Source organism: Protopterus annectens, chromosome 7.part0 (assembly GCF_019279795.1).
Source record: "Protopterus annectens isolate FY-2018-M chromosome 7.part0, PAN1.0, whole genome shotgun sequence".
In the NCBI taxonomy this organism is placed as follows: Eukaryota; Metazoa; Chordata; order Ceratodontiformes; family Protopteridae; genus Protopterus; species Protopterus annectens.
In genome coordinates, this window is record NC_056739.1 from 1697183645 (window position 1) to 1697202708 (window position 19064).

The window sequence follows — 19064 nt, forward strand, 5'->3', positions numbered from 1 at the left end:
ATATATATATATATGTAGATGTAGATATATATATATATATATATATATATATATATATATATATATATATATATATATTTTGGTTCATAGGTGTTTACTAGGCTAATGACCACAAGGGCCTTTTTAAGCCTAGCCATGCATCCCAAATCTCTGACAAGTCTGGATACCTTTGATAAGTGTAAGCATGGGCCTGAGAGATGAACCATTTACAGGTTACTTGTGCCCATTAGAGACATAGGTGCCAAAGCAGGGATGAATTTCTGGTTTCCCATCCAATTGTCCAAGTTACACTTGAATTGGGTTAGGGAGGAACTCTGCTTCATATGGATGGGGAGCCTGATCCACAGACGAGGTAGTCTCGGATATATACCTATCTTTCCAGCAGGTCCTATTTATATCACAGGTAAGGTTTAAGTCTTTAGAACGGGTAGTTCTGGTACTGTTTGTTTTGTGGCTATGCAGGAGGTCCATTAGAGTGTGGTCTGACAATGTCTTGTAAGCCAGGCATAGATCTCCCTTCAAAAGCTTGTAGGAGACAGAATACAGTGATAGGGCCTTGAGGCACTCTACATAGGACATTTTATATACACCCTTGGTTCCTTTAGTGAGGAACCTCAATGGACGTTCCAATTCTTGGACATGTCTGGTTAGGTACATACCAAAGGGAGCATTGTACTCAATGGTAGGTCTGATGAATGCCGAATACAGTGGAACAATGAGTTCCTTGGACTTGTATGCCATACCTTTGTTTATAAGTTGTGCAACATAGAATGAATTCCTCACCACTGTAGACACGTGGTAGTCAAAGGCTAGATTACAATCTGTGTGTCCCTAAGTCCCTGACTACTGAATCAACTCTAGGGGTTTGTTGTTAATATGACAGTTACCAAGGATGGATGACTTTCCAAAGAATACTATTATGCATTTCTTGGCATTTAGTTTTAGTCCATGGCTCTGACACCAGTTGTTTGTGTCAGCCCTTCCTGGAGAACATTTGTGTCAGTGTGGGATTAAATGACAGCTCCTAATTTGCAATCATCTGCAAATTTAGTCAGCCAGAGACCACTGACATTGGCCTTGACTTCTGAGAAGTAAATGCCAAAAAGGAGCAGTCCAAGGACTAATCCTTGAGGGACTCTTCTTGTGACTGGCCTCTTTGTTTTCTGCCCAATTCTAACTTCCTGGGTCTTTTCTGTGAGCCAGTTGGCTATCCACCGGGTGACATACGGGTTTGTACCTAACCTCTTGAATTTGTCAACAATTCCCGAGTGGGGTATTGTGTTAAATGCCTTAGCCAAGTCAAGGTAGACAGTGTAAATGATTTTGCCCTCTTCCATTTCTTTGGTGACCTTCTCAAAGAAGTCCACCAGGCTGAGTAGGCATGATCTGCCCTTGATTAAACCAAGTTGGGTTGGGTCCAGTGTCTGTTGAAAAACTAGGGTAGTGAGTAGCTGTAGCATAGTCCAGATGCAGCCTTGCTGCATCTGAGTCTGTTTGTAGTGGTTGTTTTTTCTGAGCATATTTTTTAGGCCATCCTGGATTGGAAGGGGACCATCTGCACTTTAGTGTGAGGAATGTGTTGTTTGGACCCTGTCTGGTAAAGGGAGATTGGTATAGGGCTTGGAATAAGCATCTTCATTGGTTCCTTTGAATCTTTTTTTCAAGTTTTTAGCTTCTGGTATTTAGGCTTTGCATTTGAACTTGTTGTTTGGACCCTGTCTGGTAAAGGGAGATTGGTCTAGGGCTTGGAATAAGCATCCTCATTGGTACCTTTGAATGTTTTTTTCAGGTTTTTAGCTTCTGGTATTTAGGCCCTGCATTTGAACAGGTTTCTGGTTGTTTGCACTTTGGGCAGCACTGCACACTGTCTCTCAATTAAGTGCCAAAGCCGGACAGTTAAATTCCACAATTTTTCCCTTGGATACAACTGTAGCCTTCATCCTTAGTGTTGTCACAGTCAAAGAAATACTGCTAGTGAGTTGTAATCTATTAAACCACCTGCAATAAATAAATAAATAAATAAATAAAACCCAGGCAGACATATCCAACCACTGAGGTCCTCCGTGAACGATTCTGAAAAGCCATCCCTAGTGATAGTTTTCAACCTAGCATTATGGACAGTTGGACTACCCTTGTTTCTCCTGCCAACCTTGTTGACTTGGGTCTCTAGAGGTAGTGTAGCAATTGCCTCATGTACACTAACAACCTTCTACTACTAATTCACTCTAGTACAGAGTGCAAGAGATGTATCTCCACCAAGAATCTTGAATCCATGCTCTCTCTCTCTCTCACTCAAAACAGTAACAGGGAAGACATTGTCAACTCACCCACCACTACACATGCACATAGTACCACTACTCATACACATAGTACCACTACTCATACACATAGTACCACTACACATGCACATAGTACCACTACTCATGCACATAGTACCACTACACATGCACATAGTACCACTACTCATACACATAGTACCACTACACATGCACATAGTACCACTACTCATACACATAGTACCACTACACATGCACATAGTACCACTACTCATACACATAGTACCACTACACATGCACATAGTACCACTACTCATACACATAGTATGCATCAAACACAAAAATCTACATACATGGAGGTTCTCTTGAAAAACTTATCAAAACACCAGAGACCTCCAAAACACAAGACTGCAACAATTAACACAGTCCCCACAGCACCTATGATGCATAGCAACACCAGTGTCTCATTCATCAAGTCCATAAGGTGTAACACTCAAAAATCAAATTTTCTTGTCATTGGATACTCAATAGTCACACACACGGATGTACCACTCACCAGGCTGGACAAGTTGAAAGCCAAGGTTAGCTGTCTGTCCAGTGCCAGGATTCATCAGATCATTCATGCCCTCAGGTCTCTCAGCAACAAGTACCATTATGACTCTGTCATGGTTCATGTTGGTGTGAATGACCTGAGACATACCTCACTGGACTGTATGAAGAGAGACATGGCTGAGCTCTCTGAGTATGTGTCCCAGGCAGGTATGTCCTTAGCCTTGAGCAGCATACTACCCTCACCTAGAATGATACTGCAGTGTAAACAAAAAAAAAAATGATTTCAGTAATTGGGTTAGTTTTGATGTCATTTAAAGGGGATCCAGTTCCTGCCAGCCTGGGAAGCCATGGTTGACAAATCTTGCTGCTTTGCCAGAGACTGTTTGCACCTATAACCCCTAGGCTTTCAGCTGCTGGCAAAGGCTCTTGCTTCCCCCATAGTGCCTTTTTTAGTCAAGGTCTCAAAAACAACATTATCAATGTAAAATTAGCCAAGCAGAACAAAATAAGGGTTATGCTACTAAATGCTAGGAGTTTAATCAAAAACTGCACTCCCTGGAGGCACTTCTATCAGTAGAAGATGTTGATTTCTGTGCAGTCACAGAAACCTGGTTCAAGACCTCAGAGTACACCAGCCTTGCAAGTCTACAATGTTTCCACACTTTTAGATAGCAAAATGAACATGTAAAAACCAAAGGAGGCAGTCTTTCTATCTATATTAGCGATAAATTCACCTGCCATCTAGTTAGACTGGATGGAGTTGCTGTAAGTCCAGGTTATGGTGTGTAAGACCCCCATTCAAGTCATAGCCAGTTACAGATCCCCTTCCATGGCTCATGACACCCATGAAGCCTACTTGACCAAATTGGAGACCATCCAAATTTTACTGAACACTCTGGTTATGGGGAATTTCAATTATCCCACCATCAGATGGGAAACAAACGCTAGCCCCAACTCCCTAGCACAAAAGTTCCTTGACTTTGTTAATTGAAACGACCTGGAACAGATTGTTCATACTTTGGCAAGAGGAGCAAACATTCTAGATCTGGTGCTCACTAACATGTCAGATAGATGCACTGCTGCAACTGTCGGACTCTCATTAGTTAAATTGGACCACAAAACAATCACCTTCAAGCTGGCACTAACACCAGATCTCACAAAGGGTGAAATCAGGCTAAGAATCTTCACCAAGGCAAACTATACCCATCTAGGTGAATGTATAGATGCATTCCAAACCACACTCCAAGCTGGAAGTGGTAACTATGCCAAAGCTTACACTAAAGACCTGTACAATCACTTGAATAAGTGAATAAACTCGGCTGTACCAGAAAGAATCAAGTAGATCAAGTAAAATCAACTAGATCCCCAAGTAAAAGCAAGCTGCCATGGTGGACATCCAGCATCAACAAACTTTACAATAAATGCAAAAAGTTGCTGTCCAAGAAAACAAAGGCAAGGCCCCAACAATGGAAAAGCACCCTCCTCAGTCTCAACAGGCAAATAAGACAACTTGTCAAATCCTCTAAGCGCTCCTTTGAGAGAAACTTAGCAAGTACAGCCAAGGATAACATAAGGCCTTTTACAGCTATGTACATACCCTAAAAGGTAGGAACCAAGCATGTGTAGAACTACTGACCAAAGGTATCACACACTGACCCCACAGAGATAGCAAACTTGCTAGCGGATAGGTATGGCAAAAATTGCACTCCCTTATCCCCTCCTAACTTATCACAAACCTTTCCTCAAACTTCCTCTCCACCCTACATATATGAAAAACAGGTCCTCAAAACCTTGTTCAAGGCAAAAACACAGCCTCTGTGAGGCCAGATGACATCCCAGTCTGTCTTCTAAACAGGCTAAAACATGAGCTAGCATCACCATTAAATACTACCTTCAATCATAGCCTAACCACACACTTTTTTCTTGTGGAATGGAGGACAGCAACAGTTATTCCCCTCCAAAGAGAATTTCAGACCCATAAGTCTGAACAGCCTCATCTGTAAGGCCATGCAACGTATCATTATGGACCTCACAAATAAAGACATAGGCAACCTCCAAACCCTGGATCCTACACAATTCAGCTTCATCATGGGCAGATCCTGCCTGTTAAATCTGGTGGACTTCTTTGAAAATGTGACGAGGGCTAGTAATGAGGGCAAACGGGTGCACACAGCATACCTTGACTTGGCAAAGGCTTTCAACTCAATTCCATATTCAGCCATTACTGATAAACTCAGCAAACTGAATGTCAACCCCTTCTTTGTAAGATGGGTTGCCAACTGGCTCACAAACTGGACACACACTATCAAAGTGGGTGACTCCAAATCAGCCAGCAGACCTGTTACCAGTGGGGTGCCACAGGGGTCAGTGCGGGGCCCCCAACTCTTTAGTATATACTTCTCAGAAGTTCAGGTCAAAACTAAGGGGTTGTGGCTGACCAAATTTGCAGATGACTGTAAACTAGATGCAGTCATTGAATCCCCAAACAATGTCAGTATACTCCAGGAGGGTCTCACACAGACCAACTGGTGTGTTAGTCACGGTCTCAAACGCAATGCAAAGAAATGTATCATCATTCCTTTCTGTACAAACAATCCCTTCACACTATCAAATCAACAACAATACCCTAAGTACCCATGAAGTGGTATGGGACCTAGGATCACAAGTTGACTGCAACCTTAATTTCGACCACCATGTGTCTACAAGGAAGGCTTTCCATGTAGCACACTTGATTAATAGGTGATAACCCCTCTATACTTGTCACTAATCTGGCCCATAATTGAGTATAATGCCCTGTTTGGCATGTACTGTACAAAGCACATGCAACAACTGGAGAGACCTCAGAGGTTTCTAACAAAGAAAGTCAAGGAGCTCCAGCATGTGCCTTACACAGACTGTCTAAAGTCCATGTCACTATACTCCATGTCATATAGACTTGTTATTGGAGACTTATGCCTGGCCTACAGAGCAATCCAAGACCCAACCCTTATGAACTTGCTGCATATCAGTAAATCAAATGGGACTAGGGCTACCCTTTCCAGGAACCTAAATATGGCCTGTGACTTAAATCTGTCTCTCCAGCATGTCCTATTTATCTCCCAGTGACTTATGTACAGGATAGTCGATTATCCAAACTAATTGGTACCTAGGGTAGTTTGGATAATCAAACATACACTGAACCGGATAACAATACTGCAAAAATCTTATTTTTTCTTCATATTTTTCAACTATTCAGTGATTCCATTGGACAATAAAGAATATTTTTCACACACTAGTGGGCTAAGAGATCAAAAACACGCAGACTTTATGATTTTTCCTACCCAAAAGCTTTGGAAGGCTGTGTTCGGATAACTGGCATTTGATATCACCTCTCTACTATATATATAGCAGGACTAAGACAAAATATATGCGTGTGAACGAGAGGGAGGACAGAGGAATGATGAGGATGCAGGGAGTAGAGGTGGCAAAGGTGAATGAGTTTAAGTACACTGAATCAACAGTTCAGAGTAATGGTGAGTGTGGAAGAGAGGTGAAGAAGAGAGTACAGGCAGGATGGAGTGGGTGGAGAAGAGTGTCAGGAGTGATTTGTGACAGACGAGTACCAGTAAGAGTGAAAGGGAAGGTCTACAAGAGGGTAGTGAGACCAGCTATGTTATACGGGTTGGAGACAGTGGCACTGACAAAAAGGCAGGAGTCAGAGCTTGACGTGGCAGAGTTGAAGATGTTAAGATTTGCACTGGGTGTGACGAGGATGGACAGGATTAGGAACAAGTATATTAGAGGGTCAGCCCAGGTTGGAAGGCTTGGAGACAAAGCCAGAGAGGCAAGATTACGTTGGTTTGGATATGTGCTGAGGAGGGATGCAGAGTATATTGGGAAAAAGATGCTAAGGATGAAGCTGCCAGGTAACAGGAAAAGAGGAAGGCCTAAGATAAAGTTTATGGATGTGGTGAGAGAGGACATGCAGGCGGTTGGTATGACAGGGCAAGATTCAGAGGACAGGAAGTAATGGAAACAGTTGATCTGCTGTGGCGACCCACGATGGGAGCAGCCGAAAGAAGAAGAAAAAGATAGAGATTAGATAGATATATAGATATATATGGGTCCCCTTCAGAAGATTGACTCTTTGCATGCAAAATTGAACTTCATATAGTTGAGGACATATGTCTGACTTTCCAAAATATTGAAACATTTCTATGGAGATTGCTGTACAGTGGGATTGGGGACTTTACCCTTTTACCCATTGTAGTGCAATCTTAGATTTGCTGTATATAATTTGGAGGGATTGTGGGGAGCCCAGGGGTCTTGCCTCCCTGCAAAAACACAGACTTTCGAACATATGATCTTGACCATAGGAAGTTCAACTTTCAGGAGAGGTTAATCATGTAACATAGGGAGATATATATATATATATATATATATATATATATATATATATACATATGGGTCTCCATCTGTTTGTCGAAAACACAGTTCATCGAGAAACAGAAAGTCGAACCCACTTAAGCGAAAGTGCACTATATTGGAAGTGCACTTTTGCGAAAGACAATTCGCCGAAGCACGTTACAGTGGGGATAAGGAAATATATCCTTTTTCCCACTGTAGTGCAATCTCGGAGTTAGTATATTTAAGTAGGGGGCTTGCCCCCCTGCAAAACAGTGTTTACCGTAGTTTTTTTTTTTTTTTTTCAGTTCGATGAATCGGCTATCGCAAAAGTGCACTTTTGCAGAAGTGGGGTTTTACTTTTCTTTTTCGAGATTGTGAAATTTCAATTAAGAAAACTAGACCCATATATATATATATATATATATATATATATATATATATATATATACACATATATAATTTGTGTGTGCGTGTGTGTGCATGTCAAAGTGAAAAAATTAAATTTTATTTCCATTTATTTCCATTAATAACATTTAAACAGAAATTTTAGGCTTTATATAGAAATTTTTACTATAAAACTTTTGACACTAGGATGGGGGGGGGGGGGTCCTGATCCATTACTCCGCCTAGGGCTCCATTTGACCATGATGTACCTCTGGGTGCACCTAGTCACATGTGTGAGCATATGTATGGTAGCGTAAAATTTATTACAAGAAATGTCCTGCAGTTGGGTTCTTCCAGTATGACGTGGCTGCTGTGAACAGCACTACCACTAGAGCTTACTTCTATTTTCAAAAGGTCAAAAGCCATCATTCTTTGTAAAATTTCATTCTATATTCACAAGGTAAACCCATGTCAACTTGAAAATCATTACACAACAAAATACTGTAAAAATAAGTTTAATCCAAATTTGGTCCTGAACCTTAACAACAATTTAGTAGGAATTGCTGGAGGAAGTAGGTAGTACCGATCTGGCTTAAACACACTTGAAGGCAAGATCAACTAAATACATGCCAAAATTTTTAAAATTAGCTGAAATTTGCAGATTATATTCTAGCCAATAATACTAAACTCAGAGAATTGGAGACAGCCCTCACACAGAATTGCAGAAATCATCAAGGACAGCTTAGAAGTTATAAAAAGGTAAATAACTTCATTGCAGCAATTAGAAAATGTTGAGGGATGAATATCCACTTCAAGTTTCTGTATTCTGCTTATCTAAGACTATTTTTTTTCATTTGGGGATAAAAACATGGTTTGATCCTAAGCAACCAGACGATGGTCTGGATAAAATAGGGAGCTTGAATCTTCATAAATGAGCAGTTGTTCATCACCATAAGGCAGCCTGGCTTAAAGGACTTTTGGACTACCCATGGAAAAAGGATGCTAGGGAAACCTTTCCTTTTCTTTCAAAGAAAGATGCAGGAAATGATAAAAGATATGACAGAAAAAATTCTGACCAAGTTATCAAAGAACAAATGGAAGAAATTGGAGATTACAGGGAGTAGACTAAATCCATGAATTTGGATGTTGCACATATACTTCTCTGTATTTAACAGACTCTAAAGCATTGACTCTTTGTCATATATTTGAGAATATGTGAAGGTAGCACTTAGTGTTGACTTTTTGACAGATGAACATACAAATGAAATCCGCTGTACGCTGGGTTTTAAGTTAGGGAGTAATAGTCAACATACATGGTAAGTCCTGACTACTGTAGAGTTTTTTTGGTTCTATTTTTATTGTTAGGCTACATTTTCTGTTTTTAAATATATTTTTCTGCTCTCTTTCGACACCCATCATTAAATAGAAATGTGTTAACACTGTAATGCTCATTGCTTTAGTCAGTAGATTAGACATGCCCTATCACATGAAAAGATTTATTATTTAAATCATGTCTTGTATAATATAACCGTTATTGCTAAAATTGCGTTATTGCTCTCCTTTGATAGTCACATCGCTGCAGTAGTTAGGAAGTCCTTCTACATGGCACACCTCATCATAAAAGGATTCTCATCCAGGAAAAAATAGGTCATTGTTCCCCTCTACTCGACACTCAGACCCATTATAGAGTACAACGCCCCTTTTGGAATGTACCTCACAAGACATCTGCAGCAGCTGGAAAGGCCACAGAAGTACCAAACAAAGAGGATTACTGGCCTCAAACAAATGCCCTACACTGACCGCCTCAAAAAACTCCAGCTTTACTCCATAGCATATTGCCTACTCCGAGGTGATCTCTGCCTAACATATAAAGCTATGTCAAACCCAGAGCTGTTGGAAATGCTACACCTAAAGAAATCCCAATCCCTCCGAGCTACACACTCTAGGGACCTAAACCTTGTCACCACAATAAACAGGACATGCTGGAGGGATAGATTCCTGTCCCAGAGACTTCCCATACTCTGGAACTGGCTACCCATCTATGTCAAGCAAAGTTCTTCATTAGCACTCTTCAAGAAAAATCTTGATGAGTGGATGGGAAATAGGAAATACACCCCGGGGATCACTTCTGTGTCTCTGCTAGACAGTGGCACAGGAAAATAACTTTCATGGGTGGCGTAAGCCAGGGAACCTTGTTGGCTAGGCTTATATAGGCCCTTGGGCCGATAGCCTAGTACCTACCTATGAACCTAAAAGAAGTCCAGTCGGTGTTTTACCATTTGCACAAAGTAGTAGTAAATCTAACCCTTTTCCATGGTAATCCACTTTCTCTTACAGATAGTGTGAACACAAAATCTGGAACCTAATCCAGTTAAATGTGATTGGCTGATAAAAAGGAATGAGCAGGGGTACTGAATTTAAGGAGAGGATTGAATTTCTATCATCTAATCGTTAGTATGCACTAACCCAACATTGACACACTTTTCTATTATTTAGTTTTAGATAGGTTATCTGGTTTTAATAAATTTGTGTAAGGTTTTATGATTTGATTTAATGGATGTGAAATAATGGGTGTTCTTTTAATATTTTGTAATTAATCATGCAAATCAAATTTACAAATTAGTAGGGGGTATTTAAGGAAGTGATGTAAATGTTTTTTTATCTGACGAAGTCTCATTGCTGAGACAAAAGTGCTCATTTGCCTTTATTTCTTGAATAAATTGTTGGAGCTGTGGACCTGTGGCTGGAACCCTTCATTTTGGTTATTTACATCTTGGAGTATGCCACTAGTAATTCATCCATTTGTCTTGCAGTCTATGCACTACACCAATCAGCTCTGCTGTGACTATGGTGGCATTAAGACAGTCCTAGGATGACTGTCCTGCAAATACACTGTGTAATGGCAGTGGAGACTCTTAGCTTGGGTGTGGGGCAGGACTCAAAGTGCTTTTGGCACCTGGCACAAACTCCTCCTGTTGCTGTCCCCATGTTGTTGGAGACACCAGTGCCCACTGCTGCCTGGGAGCAGAAAACAGGGGCACACACTGTGCTGCTCTGACAGCCAATTCTTGTCTTACAGTGGTTATCTGGAACTAGGGGACATTTGCACAAGCAATGCAGCTGTGTCAGTGGAAGGGGTAGCTAATATCTCTGCCATGGCATCTGTGTCTGACAGTAGCATTATGGCTGATGACTGTGTCATACTTTGCCTGCCATCACTATTAGGCTCAGGTGTTTCCCCAATACCAGCCTGTGAATGACCCATACACCAAATCACATGTGAAAACAGACATTCGTTTAAATTAGGGCAGTGCATGAGAATATACCTGAATGGAGTTGGGAAATGTGAGCCTTAGACCAGACCTCCCTGATGTATTGTATTTTTATGTCTGCATTTTGTAATAGGGTCAGTATGACTTTATTTAATTACTATCGGCAGATTCTTACAGATCTGAGAAATGCAGGTAAAAGGATTTTTGAGTCAACTGGCTGTATTTTGTGTGAAAACTACTTCATGATTTTGTATTGCATTAACATTACCCCATTTTGTGCAGTGTAATGTCATGCAGTATAAGCTTTGGGAGAATGTAATCACCTAGTACATTGCCAGGGTGGTTATTTTTCTGATGTATGGCAGTGGTCTGGGGTAGGCAGAGGACTCGGTCTTCAAATTATAAACTTTGGAGAGGAGGGATGAAGTACTCAGTAGTTCTTATTATATAGCATGAGGTCATTAAAGGATTGTCATATGGAGGAATGTTGGTCACAGCTTAAGATGCCTGGAATCAGCAATGCAGAGACTGTCTCTAGGCATATTTGCTCTCTGAAAGGATTAGGCACAGCTGTGTTTTTTTGCATATTATGTCCATTACGAAATGTGGCATTGTTAATAGATGTTTTATTTAGCTGACCAGTGGAATTTGCACATTGGCTTTATACTAATGCATATAGCTCAGTGTCATCTCCATGCTACACAGGAACTACTTAGAAGGATTTTCAAAGGCTAGTAATGGTAGCATACCTGGATAGGGATGTACCTGCTATGGGCAATTGAATGAAAGGATCTCATTTTTGAGTCTGCTAATAGAAGCAGCAGTTGCATTGATGGCACAGGGAACTGTGCCTTGCAGTTAAGAGAGCTGGGCCTGTCCTGAGGACAGGCAGAGCTTTTGTGTCCCGGTTTATCTAGTAGATAAACAGCAGTGATATTATATAAAAAAAAATAAAGAATGGGAGGGTAAGAGTACCAAAAATAAGGCTATTTATATCCTTTCCTGTTTAACAATCCTCTGCCTGTTTCCTTTTTCCTATGTGCTGCTAAGAGCTGAATATTAAAAGGCTGTGAATGACAAACATTCAAGCTGTTTTTTTCCTAGAGTAATTGTCTTAGTGAAGAAACTTCAAACCTCACTGAAGGGTTTCATGGTCCTTACAGTACTATTGTGGAACATCTACAAAATAGCCCTACGAAAAGGTAAAATATTAATAGTGAAATGTCTTTCTTACTGTAAGGCTGGCTTGGCCCAGTGAATCTTGTTTAAAAGCAGCAGTCAGCAATGTTACTGAACAAACTGTTATGTACTCTTCAAAAGCATCCAGCAGGCCAACTAAAAACAGAACAGCTATATAAAAAAACAATAGTTTATTAAGTGAGTGCTTTTGTAGTGTAGACACACTACTTCATCAGACCTAAAATACAGCTAACAATCCATCAATAAATAGCAACATTCAAAAAACAGCAGGACCAATCATATTGCCCTATTCATTAAGCAACAAGTCTAAGTGAGACAGTGTAAATGAAAAATATAAAATATATACATATATATCACTGCTTTATAACTAAAGCTCAAATCTATATGTGCATATAAAAAAGCCATTGCTCTTTGACTTATTGACCTAAAAGCCTTTTAAAAGTGTAGACCACTGTTTATACTAGCTATAGATGGTAATTGACTTATAGTGGTGAAAAATGTGTTGTATAAACTGATAGATAATCAAGTCATGGTGAGCCAGATTATGTACTACTTTCCTGTCTAGAGGTTAGTCTGATCCACCGCATACAGGTATAAGGGACAGCAAAAGGAACAATTCAATGCTGCATTGTTCATTTGTGCAACAAACACTAAAACATTGCTGTTCTTCTTCTTGGCGATGTTTAAAGTCTCACCTAAGTAAAAACTGTATTCAAGATTTGGCAAAACAGATTGAAAGGAACACTACACCTCAGCCCACTGATAATTGTTAAAAAATAACATCACCATTCACTGTGTACATATTTCTTTCCAATAAACATCTTTATTAAATTATCGCGTATGACATAGACAATCTTACATTTATATTAATGAAAAACAAACAACATTGACACAACTTTAGTTGCAAACATTATACATCAGACACCAGTGAAATGACTGTAGCTGCAAACATTAGACACTTATAATCTATCCAGATATTGTCAATTAAGCATCATATGGCTCATTCAAATCCTGCCTCTTAAACCTTGTTCTTTCTTTACATATATTGTTCCCACAATTCCCATTTTTTCCTATGTAGTTTGCTCCTTCCCTTTTCTAAAGATCCCAATTACAGCTGTTTTATTTCTGTTACTATATTTACTACTTCTAGTACAGTTGGTTTAGACTTTGATTTCCATTTTCTAGTAACTGCTTTTTTTGGCAGCCACCATAATTAGACTACGGTGTACAGAATTTTAAAGAATCTTGCAGAAGGTAGAATTCTTAACTCTGACATTTTGAGCAATTTTGGACTAAGGCACCCCTCTCTTTCACCAGCTTTTTGAGTCTTCTCTTTTTCTGAAGTACAGCAACATCAGAGTTAGAATAATTAACAGAGGGTATAAGGCTTAAGGGGCATTCGTTTTCATGTAGTATATTTAATGTGTCAGACTTTTGTATAGTTTACATTAGCAGCATGTGCACATTCAGCAGCTGACAGTTGTGCTTTAATTTTGGTTAGCCCTTTTGAGTATTGTGCATTATGAATTAATCGCCACATGGGAGATAATATTCTCCTGACTATAAAGTTGGCAACTGTCTTCATAAATTAAAGTACACAGTTATATGGGCTAGGAAATGCATGTAAATGCTTGTGTGGATGCTAACTAAGAAAATAAGTAAAGCCTCTCTATTTGCAGATGAAAGGACATTACCTACTTAAATCTTTTATTAATCCTTAACTCCATGAAAACATTGTATAAATATTAAATAGTCAGTGTGAAATTTCAGGCACATATTCTTTTCTAGTAAACAGCTAACGTATGCATCTTTATTTTAAATGCATTTTATGATTTGATAGGGAGAAGGAAAAAGTATCATGAAATAGTATTTTCCTCAAAAAAAAAAAAAACCTCAAATGACCTCTTACTATTGAAATTCAGACTTTAAGTATGATGGTATTCATAATGGCATTTGTGAGAATGAGCAAGACCCCGGTGGGAATGGGTAGCTTTTTAGTACTACTGTGTTGTGCTTTCTCTCCCTCCTCTCTATGGACTGGCGAGTGTGTTGCAGTATTTTAAGTAACTCTCTGTTCTTTTGGATAAGGGAATCTCTTTCCTCCAATTCCATGTCTCTCTGTCTTACTGCTGCATCCCGCTGTCGCTGTGCACAGTTCAGTTCTCTTTCCAAATTTTGCAGTCTGAAAGATATCATAGGTATAGGTTACTACACAAAAGTTAGTTGAGGTGGACATATGTAACATCTTAAGCAGGATACAACAACAGCTCCCATGGGACAGTTAAGTCTACTATCATGTTCACCATGATCAGATTTTGTTCATATACACATACATGCGCACATGTGCACATACACACTTAAAGACTCAGACATTTAATCTAAGTTGTGGTTTCAAAATTATGAATGTGAAAGGAAAACTTGGTCTTTGACTAGGACTTGAACCCCAATATATTCAGCATTATATGCATCTGAAAAGAAGCATGTTTTTAATGTGACAGCAAAACATTTCTGTTAAATGTAATCCATATTCAGCCATTACTGATAAACACATTTGAAAGATAACACAATAGCAGTAGCTTGCAGATACATTTGATAGAAACTTGATAAAACACCCAAGAAATGATTTAAGTGAAAAAGGAGCTGCAGGAAGGAATAGTGGACTTAGGGCTAGAAGGCTATGGCAGAGAAAAATTACTTTTCAGGGTGTGGAATTGCAGACACAGGGGGCTCAGAGCAGGACAATGTTGATTGAGGCATTTTGTTTTAATTGATGAAGCATGAGGATACAATTGTTGCCTTAGAAATGTTACAAAACTATAACTGGAGTATTTGATGGCAGGAACATTGGACAATAGCAACCCTAAGAAGAGATCTTAAAAACGATTTGGCGCACTGTCTATATTAGTTTTGAGAGTATTTTGAGAAGAAAGGAGATTAATCAAAACTCACTTTTATACCAGAGATGTAGGATTGTTATTCTGATTCTCCCATTATTTTTTTTGTATTTACTATATGTGCAAAGATAACTGTGTGTGCATTACCTTAGTGGTATTTAGAATCACAGCTATGAATTTTATCAAATCTTAAATAAAGTATAAAAGAAGGCCTGGGGTTGGAAATGTATTACACAACTAAAGGGACAGTGTGGCAGACAAGATTTTGGATTCACTGGAGACTGAATAATTATTTGGGAGAAGAAGAAATTTTATTTTGAGCAATTTATGAATCGGAGCTCTGAAGTAAAGTTAGTAAGGAATAGGCGTATAGAAAAGTAAATTGAGACTAAGCATAATTTAACCCTTTAACAATAGGCGATAAGTTATCTTGGCTATTGCAACAATGCAAGAACCTCAAGTGCTGTGATAACTCATTTTTGTATGTGCTTTACTTTATTTTATAATATAAAAACAAATCTTAGAATAAAAGTCAGCCCACTTTGCAGTCTCATGGAACATGAAAGTAAGTTATTTTTTAGTATATTAGTTATGCTAATGAAATCTTTTACTTTCTACCCCTAAGAAGAATGAATGAAACAATGGAATTACATTGTAGCATGGCATGATTAGCCATGCCATGCCCTTTAACTGTGCAAGGTAAGCACTTGGATTTGGTTGCCCAGAGCATCCAGTATCCATGCGTACTCGGTGATCTCCATTCATTTGACTAGTGGTGACAATGGCAACACACCCCAAGTAATCAGAGATGGATTTGTCTTGCAGGTATAAGTAAAAATAATGGCAGGACATCAGATGTGCTTGTAGGAATTGATAAAAGTAAGCACTGCCCCCAATAGTAATCTATGCAGTTTTATTTTTTGCCTGTTTAATAACTTGATCATACATAGAACTGCTATAAATAGAAAGGCAATTTGAAATACATTATTGGGGTAATTATTTCTCTCGCTCTGAAAAAGGAAGACATCTAATTGAAGTTTAAAAATTCAGGAGTGGATGGTAGGGAGAAAGATCATATGAAAACAAAGAGATGTTACTTGATCATTGTTAGGTGATTGTTTGTAAGGACTATCAGCAAGGGCAGTACATAGTCTTACTCTAATCCTAACCCACAGTGATACAAGCACTATATGTCATTCAAGAATACACTGTCAAATCATCATTCAGTGCAGTCAGTCACATACTCCAAAATATCTGCACAGACACGCAGTATAAAATCCATCCCTTTACCTAGCTCTTACTCCACCTTAACCAGCAAACATTCATACACTCAATCCCATCTCACTTCCCTTCACAATAAACATTTAAAATTCCTGCTTTCAGCACCACTGAACAAAACATCTGTTTAACCATATTCCCCCATGAATAAATACTATTGATACATTGAAAAAAATACTATACAGTAGATATAAAAAGCGTACACACCACTGTTAAAATGCCAGGTTTTTGTGATATAAAAAATGAGACCACAATAAAGCATTTCAAAACTTTTCCCACCTTTAATGTGACCTATAACCTGTACAATTTAATTGAAAAACAAACAAATATGTTAGGGTTAAAATATAAAAAATAATAAACGTACAATAAGCTGGCTGCATAAGTGTGCACACCCTTAAACTAATACTTTGTTGAAGCACCTTTTGATTTAATTACAGTATTCAGTCTTCTTGGGTAGGAGTCTATCAGCATGGCACATCTTAACTTGGCAATATTTGGCCACTCTTCCTTGCAAAAGCACTCCAAATCTGTCAGATTGCGAGGGCATCTCTTGTGCACAGCCCTCTTCAGGTCACCCCCACAGATTTTCTATTAGATTTAGGTCTGGGCTCTGGTTGGGCCATTCCAAAACCTTAATTTTCTTTTGGTGAAGCCATTCTTTTGTTGATTTGGATGTATGCTTGGGGTCATTGTTGTGCTTAAAGGTGAAATTCCTCTTCATATTCAGCTTTCTAGCAGACGCCTGAAGGTTTTGGGCCAAAAGTGACTGGTATTTGGAACTATTCATAATTCCATCCACCTTGACTAAAGCCCCAGTTCCAGCTGAAGAAAAGCAACCCAAAGCATGATACTGCCACCACCATGCTTCACCTCACCATGAGGATGGTGTTCTTTTGGTGATGCGAAGTGTTGTTTTTGCGCCAAATGTACCTTTTGGAATTGTGGCCAAAAGTTTAGACTTGGTCTCATCAGACCATAACACATTTTCCCATGCTTTTGGGAGAATTTATGTATTGTTTTGCAAATTTTAGCTGGGCCTGGATGTTTTTCTGTGTTTGAAAAGGCTTCTGTCTTGCAACCCTACCCCATAGCCCAGGCATATGGAGAATATGGGAGATTGCTGTCACATGTTGAGCATTGAAAAGTGAACATAAGAAACACTGGCATTCTGCTGTACAATTAGATTCATTTATGCTGTTCATAATGGCACTAGAATGCCTTGAATACAACAGTACATCCAAACTTCATCTTTCATTTTGTCCTACCCTATCAAGTGGGGATCTTGAGAAAGTGGCATTTAGCTGAAGTAATGTTTTTCAGAGGTTTGTTTGCTATGCTTTTGGAAAACACCTACGATTTAACATGGATGACTTGACTAAGTCTGGTAGTACACATGGTATTCCTCTTATTGCAAGGTATATTGATTTTGGAGTGGCACATACATCTATCTCTCTATATATAGAGATTTGCATATGTTCCCCGGGAACTATCGCCCTATAAGCCTGACTAGCTTGGTCTGCAAGGCTATGGAACGCATCATCATGGAACTCATTAACAGAGACATTGGGAACCTCCAAACACTGGACCCTACCCAGTTCGGCTTTAAGGGCAGATCAAGCCTTCTAAACCTGGTGGACTTCTTTGAGACAGTTATCAAGGCTATAGACGAGGAAAAGGTGGTACACACAGCCTACCTAGACCTCACAAAGGCCTTCAACACCATTCCCCATTCTGGTATTATAGGCAAGCTTACCAGCCTGAACATAAACCCCAACGTCACAAGATGGGTTGCCAACTGGCTCATGGACAGAACCCACATGATGAGAGTTGCGGGAGCTAGGTCCGACTCTAAACCGGTTACAAGTGGCATTCCTCAGGGCTCAGTCCTAAGAACCCTCCTGTTTGTCATATACTTCTCAGAGGTACATGCAAGCACAGGAGGACTATGGCTGACCAAGTTTGCAGATGACTGCAAACTAGGGGCTATAATCGATTCTCCGGCTGACACAGACATCCTTCAAAAGGGTCTCACTGAGACGGATACCTGGTGTCAAAATCATGGCCTCAAGTTAAATGCCAAAATGTGCATAGTCATCCCCTTTCGAAAAAACAAAATACCCACAAACTACCACATAGGTGGTAGTCCCCTAAATACGGAAGACGTATTAAGGGATCTGGGGACCCAACTAGATAGTAATCTCTCTTTGATAATCACATTGCCAAAGTGGTTAGAAAATCCTTCTAAATGGTCCACCTAATCACAAAAGGGTTTGCATCCAGATCAAAAGAGGTCATTGTGACCCTCTACTCATCACTCATCAGACCCATCATAGAGTACAACACCTCATTTGGGATGTACCTTACAAGGCACCTGCAACAACTGGAAAGACCACAGAAGTACCTCACCAACAGGATCACTGGCCTCAAACAGATGCCCTATGCAGCTCGACTGAAGAAACTCCAGTTGTACTCGGTTGCATACCGCCTACTATGAGGTGTTCTCTGCCTGACATACAAGGCCATGTCCAACCCAGAATTGCTGGACATGCTCCCAGGGGTGTAGCTAGGATTTTCAAATTTGTATTCACAGCTCTCAAACTGCTACCCCCCTCCCCAGCCAAGCTACGGCCATTCTCGTAATTCATGGTTCGCTCTTTTAGTGTCGATGAAGAGGCATTCGCTGTAATGCCTCTTCAGTAATATAATATAGATTCACTCAAACTCAGTTCCTTGAATTGAAAATGAACCTGAAAGTCAGTTCTTTGAAAAATGCAGCATGGTAGTTGGGGTAGAGGATTCATGCTTTAGTTTTCTGTAACTAA